General features: G+C 43.3%; 1 pseudogene; it reads right to left on the bottom strand.

Moving 5' to 3' along the window:
• Positions 1-1255: 1255 nt before the first annotated feature.
• On the bottom strand, positions 1256-2203 carry Ldha-ps19 (lactate dehydrogenase A, pseudogene 19; annotated as a pseudogene).
• Between the last annotated feature and the right edge of the window lie 5770 nt (positions 2204-7973).

The raw sequence follows: 7973 nt of genomic DNA, 5'->3' as shown, positions 1-7973 counted from the left end.
CTGGCTTGCATCTTATGTCTGTTTGCTTGGAATATCTTTTTGCAGCCTTTTATCCTGAGATGGCGTGCATCTTTTTTAAATTTTTTTTTAAGATTTATTCATTTATTATATATAAGTACACTGTAGCTGTCTTCAGATACACCAGAAGAGGGCATCGGATCTCTTTACAGATGGTTGTGAGCCACCATGTGGTTGCTGGGAATTGAACTCAGGACCTCTGGAAGAACAGTCAGTGCTCTTAACCGCTGAGCCATCTCTCCAGCCCGATGGCGTGCGTCTTTGATGAAGATTTTTTTCTTGGATGCTGAAGGAGAGCAGTTCCTGTGTTTGCATCCATTCTGTTAGTCTGTGTCTTTTTATTGATGAATTGAGACCATTGATGTTGACAGTTGTAAACGAGCAGTGTTTGTTGATACCCACTATTTTGTGGTATGAATTTTTCCCCACTTTTGATTTGCTGGTCTGAGGATACTTATTCTTTGTGTTTCCTTGGGGGTGGTTATCCTCCTCGGGTTGGAGTTTTCCTTCTAGCACCTTCTGTATGGTTGGATATGTAGATAGGTATAATTAAATTTGGTTTTTATCATGGTCTGTTCCTTTCCCATCTGTTGTCATTGAAAGTATTGCTAGGTATAGTAGTCTGGAGCACCATATATGATCTCTTAGAACCTATGTAACATCTGTTCAGGCCCTTCTGGCTTTTTGCGTTTCCATAAAGAAGTCAGGTATTATTTTAATAGGTTTTTTTTCAACTTTTAATATTTATTTTGTTCTGTGATTTTGATTATTATGTGTTCAAGGTTTATTTGGTGTTTTCCTTGGCATGACACTTGAGTGGTTGGTTCCATCATCCATATCCAGCTCTTATATTTCACATAATATTGCAATGTACACTACAGACACATATAATACAGAAAATATCCTGTAGAACATTTATCTATGCACAAGATATGCATGATGGACTTAACACTGGAGCCAGGTTAAGACTAACTGGGAACTCATTGGCCTAGGCATGTTTGGTGAGGGTGAGCAGAGCAGCAATGCAGTAGGCTCACAGGGTAATCAAAGCCTGCTAACAGTTGGCAGTGTCTTGGAGACAGTGGGACTGTCACACTAACCAGGTTACCACTACACCACTTAGCATCAGGGTAGAGCTGTGGGAACTGAGATTTTCCCCAGACCACCTCAACACAACTGTACTAACCACAGCTCAGATGAGAAGTGTGTGGTCTCCATAGAAACCTTGCCACAGCCTGGACAGTGAAGTGCCAGGACACTGGGAAGACTTTAGAACTGCAGCTCCTTCTGGATTGCCCAGAGGGTATCTGCACTCTTCTTCAGGTGGGTCTCCTCCTCAGGAGTCAGTGTCACCTTCACAACATCTGAGATTCCATTTTGTCCCAGGATACACGGGACACTAAGGAAGACGTCATCGTTGATTACATAGAGACCCTTAATCATGGTGGAAATGGGATGTACCCGCCTAAGGTTCTTCATTGTACTCTTGGCCAAGTCTGCCACGGAGAGGTCAATGGCCCAGGATGTGTAACCTTTCAGCTTGATCACTTCGTATGCACTGTCAACCACCTGCTTGTGAGCCTCCTTCCACTGCTCCTTGTCTGCATCGGTGCCTAGTTCTGGGTTCAGAGACTTCCGGGAGACGCTGGCAACGTTCACACCACTCCACACAGGCACACTGGAGTCGCCATGCTCTCCCAGGACCCACCCACCCGTGACAGCTCAGCGGGTGAACTCCCAGCCTTTCTGGTAACAGAACCGAGCCGAATCCAGATTGCAACCACTTCCAATAACTCCGCTTTTGGGAAAGCCACTGATTTTCCAAGCCACGTAGGTCAAGATATCCACTGGATTTGAGACGATGAGCACCTCGCACTGTGGACTGTACTTCCCAATGTTTGGAATGATGAACTTGAAGATGTTCACGTTTCGCTGGACCAAATTGAGCCGGCTCTCTCCCTCTTGCTGACAGGCCCCCGTTGTGATAATGACCAGCTTGGAGTTTGCAGTCACACTATAGTCTTTGCTGGAGACAATTTTTGGCGTCTTAAGGAAAAGGCTGTCATGTTGGAGATCCATCATCTCTCCCTTTAGCTTGTCTTCCATGACATCAATAAGGGCAAGGCTCATCGGCCAAGTCCTTAATTAAGATACTGATGGTACAAGCCATGCCAACAGCACCAACCCCAACAACTGTAATCTTGTTCTGGGGGACCCGTTCTTCCTTAAGAAGATTGACAATCAGCTGCTCCTTGAGGGTTGGACTTCATATCTTTTGAGACTGCTAGTGCATGATGGGAGACGACGGGTGAGCATCAGCAGTGTGTCCTGGGCTCTGCAACAGTGGCTCCAGCACCAGGTAACTTCTTTTCTTATACAGTCTGTTTGGTATTCTCTATCCTTTCTGTATCTTGATAGGTCCCTCCTTCTGTAAGTTGAGGATAATGTCTTCCGGGGAATCTGAAACCCTCTTCTGGCATCCTTGGGTAGCAAGCACACACATGGTTTGCAAATATGCATAAAGGTAAAACAATCACCCACCTAAAATAACAAGTAGATAAGATGTTATATATTAACCTGGTGAACAGAACAATATCAGGGGAGGGGGTGTCTTCATTACTTTTCCTATCACTGTGACAAAATAACTTGACCAAGACAACTTATAAAAGAAAGCGTTTAATTTGAGGTTTGTGGTTCCAGGGTGTTAGTGCTAGACATTAGGAACAGTTGAGAGCTCACATGTTGATCCATAAGTTGGAAGTAGAGAAGGGGGAGGGGAGAAAGACAAAAAGAGAGGGGAGAGAGAAAGAGAATGAGAGAGACAGCAAGAAGGAGAGAGAGAGACAGACACAGAGAGACAGAGAGACAGACAGAGAAAGAGAGCAAGACAGAGAGAGACAGAGACAGAAAGAGAGAGAGAGAGGAGAGAGAGAATAGGAATAGGAATGGGAATGTCGGAATGGCAGGAATACTTTGAAGCCTCAAAGTCCACCCTAGTGACACACCCATTCCAACTAGAACACACTTCCTAACCCTTTCCAAACAGTTCGCACCGATTGCAGACACAGTATACAAACATATAAGCTCCTGGGGATCATTCTCATTTAAACCACCACAGGAAGGGAAAAAGGAATAGAGAAAAAAGAAACCCAAAAACCTCATATCCTATTTTTATTTTGTTCTGCTTTTTCAAAAAGTGTGTCCTTGTGTAGCCCAGACGTATCTGAAACTGAGGATCTTTCTGAAGCCTCCTCAGTGCTGGAATTACAGGTACAGCCTAACAATTCAGAAACTATTTGAGGATGGACAGATGGCTTAGTGAGTAAGAACATTGCTTACTCTCTCAGAGGACCTAAGTTTGGTTCCCAGCACCTGTGTGGTAGCCAACAATTATAATTCCAGGTATTCAACACCCTCTTCTAGTCTCCAGGTAGGACACAGACATAGCTGGAGGCAAGACACCATATACATAAAATAGAAATAAGTAAAATCTTGAAAGATAAAGGTTTAGTAGATATGATGCCAAGTTGAACTGTGCTTAAAAACCAGCGGCAAATTGTGCATCGAGTCTCATACTTATGACCTCATGACCCAGGGAGTGGGGGCAGGAAATACAAGAATTCACATCACTCCTGACTGTAGAGCAAGTCTAAGGCCAACGTGGGCTGCATGAGATACTGCCTGAAGGGGTAGACAGACAGACAGACAGACAGACAGACAGACAGACAGACAGGGAAACCAATGCCACTGTTTAAAGAAGAAAATGATGAACAAGAAATTAAGCGATAGAAAGGAGGCATGCCTGATGCGACCACTGAGATAAAAAGAGGTACCACTCTCTGGGTATTTACTTTGGACCAGCAGGCCAGCATGTGGACGGAGGAAATGATGCACAATGAAAACAAGAGATTTTGGGGTTTTTTTGTTGTTGTTGTTGTTGTTGTTTTTTCCTTTCTTTCTTTGAGTCAAGATTCCATTGTGTAAGCCTGGATGATCTAGAGCTCTCTATGTAGACCATGCTGGCCTCAAACTGGCAAAGACCTGCCTTCCAAGTTCAGAATTAAAGTTAGCTTATTTTTAATTAACTATGTGTTGGTGGCATGATTTTCTTGGAGGTCAGAAGAGGAAATCTGATTCATGGAGCTGGAATTATAGATGGTTGTGATCAGTTAAACGCAGGTCCTGGAACAGAACGGAGTCCTCAGGCAGAACAGCAAGCACTCTTAACTACTGAGCTAGGTCTGCAGCAAGATGTTTGCATTAGAATACCAGTGCCCTGGGTGGTGCTAATGCTTAGTGAGGTACTAGAAAACACAAGCGAGGTCAGCAATGCTATGCAAAGCTTCAGTGATACAACTCAAGCCCGTGAGGTTTTTCCTGATACCTAGCCACCTATATCTCAGGCTGGCCTTGAACTTGAATTTACTTGAAGTTGATTACCTTGAACTTCCCTCAGCTCCTCAGGCCAGGCCAGGATTTCTAGGGTGGGTACCAGCACACCTTGTTTATCAGTAGCAACTTCTTCCTCTCCTTGTTCTCTATTTCTTCCTCCTTTTTAAAGAGATAATGCAGCCCAGGATGGCCTGGAGTTTGCTGTGACCTTGCTATGTATTCCCAGGCTAGCTTTGAACTCATAATTCTCCTGCCCCAGCCTCTCTGGGTTTGAAATCACAGGTATTGCACTTCTCTGTGAGTTCTTGTTTTTGCCTGTAAAAGCCACACAGGAAATGCTGGGTGTGGTGACACAGGACTGGAATCCCAGCAGGGTGAGATGGGAACACCATGTGTCTTAGGCCAGTCTAGGTTTCATCAAGGGGGAAACACATACATGCGTACGTGTGTGCACACACTCAAGCACACAGAGAGAGACAGAGACAGAGAGACACACAGAGAAACAAACAGACAGGCAGACAGAGACAGACAGACAGACAGAGATGGGAGCAATAAGAGAGGGAGAGAGAGAGAGGCAGAGAGACAGAGAGAGGGGGAGAGAGACAGAAAGAAAGGCGGGAGAGTGAGAATAAGATGATCTATTGCGTAGGCGACGCAGTTGAACCAACAAAATTGAAGATGTGGTGAAAAGGTTTTCTGTGCTTTTGAAGCTGGCAACTCAGATCTTGCAGGGAATCTAGTCAATTTATCTTAATTTTCTTTTCACCTCAATACACAGTGACCTGCCCTGTGTTGAGAAATCAGCCAGTTACCCCTAAGCAGCCTCAGATGTCAAAATCTCTCACGCCTCATTTTTTAAACAAGTTAAGCAAGTTACAAAACCTAGAAACTTCTGTCCTCTGTGGACCCGGTGTGCAATGAAGAGGGAGAGTGAAAATAATCGCTATTCTGAAGCCAAGCCAGTTTGCTGGGTCTCCAAGGACGCCATCTTTCAAGAAGGGAACTCTATAAGCTTGCTTTTTTTTTTTTTTTTTCTCTTCTTCTGCCCTTCTTGATGAGATTTATATCAGCAAAATGCTTTGGCACCATCTCCCCCGTTTCATCAGCAATTTTATCTCCGGTTTCCCATCTTCTTACTTTTGCCCTAGACTCAGCTCAGAAGTAGTAGCTCCGAAGTCCAACCACCCAAGGCTTCCCTTTTCACTGAGTATGGGCCAGGTGGGTTCTTATGAAGTCCTTTCTTCTTTGATTTAACTTTGGAAACAATGAAGATACTAAGTACACTTTGTTTCTAGGATTGCTTTCAGAAACGTTGAGAGATTTTTTTTTTAAATTGTATTTCTTTATTTTATGTGTCTTGGTGGTTTTTTGCCTGCATGTATGCCTATGCATGTCAGATCTTGGAGTTACAGATAACTGTGATCTGCCATGTGGGTTCTGGGATTTGAACCTGAGATTTGAACCAGAGAACTCTGGAAGAGCAGAAAGTGCCTTAACGGTTGAGCCATCTCTCCAGCATCCCCTCCTCAGCCCCCTGCTTTTTGATTTTTTAACATTCTGTAGCCTGGGTCGAACTGGTACTCACCATGTTGCCAAGGCTGGTCTTGAACTCAGGAGTATCAATCTCAGCCTCCCACACAGATACGAGTCGTCACAGAAGCAAAGCACTGCTATTTTCAGAAGTCGTTAGCTCAGTTTCTGTACTATAGGAACTATTGATTTAGCTCAGCTTTTGTCCCATGGAAACTGGTGTGACTCAAAACTTTGGAATTAGAAGCAATGTTCTTAGAAAGTTGAAGGGAACTGAAATTGTGCCTGCATGAATAGGGATCTTTATTATAAATACATACAAAAGTGGTTGACTGAATTATAAATCTTCCTCTAGGTAATAAAACCTATCCTGAGCATAAAGTGTGTGTTTTTTTTTTTTTTTTTTTTTTTTTTGGGTTCTTTTTTTTCGGAGCTGGGGACCGAACCCAGGGCCTTGTGCTTCCTAGGCAAGCGCTCTACCACTGAGCTAAATCCCCAACCCTCCTGAGCATAAAGTAACCCTCACGAGGTTATGTTATTGATAAAGATTGAAGCTCATGCCAGGCAGGTACTAAGCCATATCCCCAGCCCCCCCCTTTTTTTAAATTTCTTTATTTATTATATATGAGTATACTGTAGCTGTCTTCAGACACACCAGAAGAGGGCATCATATCTCATTACAGATGGTTGTGAGCCACCATGTAGTAGCTGGGATTTGAACTCAGGACGTCTGGGAGAGCACTCAGTGTTCTTAACCGCTGAGCCATCTCTCCAGCCCCCCGCCCCCCGGGCCCTTTTTATATTGACTTTTTTTTTTTTTAATTTTGAAAAAGGGATTCACTAAGTCATCTAGGCTGCCTTCGACCTTGTAATCTTCCTGCCTCAGTCTTTAAGATGTGGGGTTTGGTGGTGCACACCAGTAATCTGAGGCAGGAGGAATGTTTAAGGCAAACCTGGGAAAGTATCTAATTTAATAGTGCTAACCTATCTTATGTATGGAAACTTGTTATAATAATAATTGTCTTTGTTTTGTTTTGTTTTTCCCTGACATAAAACCCCATGACTAAAAGTAAGGTGAGGATGAATGGAGTTTATGTGTTTCATTTACACTTACAGTCCATCTTCTAGGGACATCAGAGCAGAAACTCAAGGCAGGAACTGATGCAGAGGCCATGGAGGAGCACTGCTCTCTGGCCTTATTCTTCAACCTGCTTCTTACATAATTCAGGGCCACCTGGCCTTGACGTACCACACAAACTGAGCTGGGCCCTTGCACATCCATCATCAGTCAAGAAAATGCCTCATGGGGTTGGGGATTTAGCTCAGTGGTAGCGTGCTTGCCTAGCAAGCGCAAGGCCCTGGGTTCGGTCCCCAGCTCCGGAAAAAAAAAAAAAAAAAAAAAAAGGAAAGAAAAAAGAAAATGCCTCATAGGGTTGGTTGCCCATAGGCCAACTCTGGTAGGGGAATTTGCTCTATTGAGAGCACATCTTCCCAGATGAACCTAGTTTATGTCAGGCTGACATACAACTAGTCAGTACAATAATATATTTTTTAAAAGTTGGTGAGAAAAAAACAATACCAAAACAATGACAACAAAAATAACAAACCCAAGGGAAAAAATCAGCATTACAGAAAAAGATTGTTAAGAAAAGGATATAGCATATGACTTCCAAATCCCTTTTTTCTTCTTCTTTTCCTTTATTTTTATTTTAATTTTTTATCTCTTTTTACTTTTTTGTGAAACAGGATCTTTCAGCCCTGACAGTCCTGAAACTCATTATGTAGACCAGGCTGGATTTACTTAAAAAAATCTATTTGCCTCTGCTTTTTAGTAGTGAGATTAAAGGACTGTGCCACCATACTGGTCTAGAGAAATCACTTGCAGACTCTCTGGGGAAGAGAGAAGTATACCAGTGGTTAATAACACATGCTATTCTTCCAGAGGACCTGGGTTCAGTTCCCAGCAGCTACAACATGTGGTTTATAACCACCTGGAATTCCAGTTCCAACTCCTCTATACTCCCAGGACATAG

The sequence above is a fragment of the Rattus norvegicus genome, chromosome 20 (genome assembly GCF_036323735.1).
Source record: "Rattus norvegicus strain BN/NHsdMcwi chromosome 20, GRCr8, whole genome shotgun sequence".
Lineage (NCBI taxonomy): Eukaryota > Metazoa > Chordata > Mammalia > Rodentia > Muridae > Rattus > Rattus norvegicus.
This window is presented reverse-complemented; position numbering and strand designations above follow the sequence as displayed.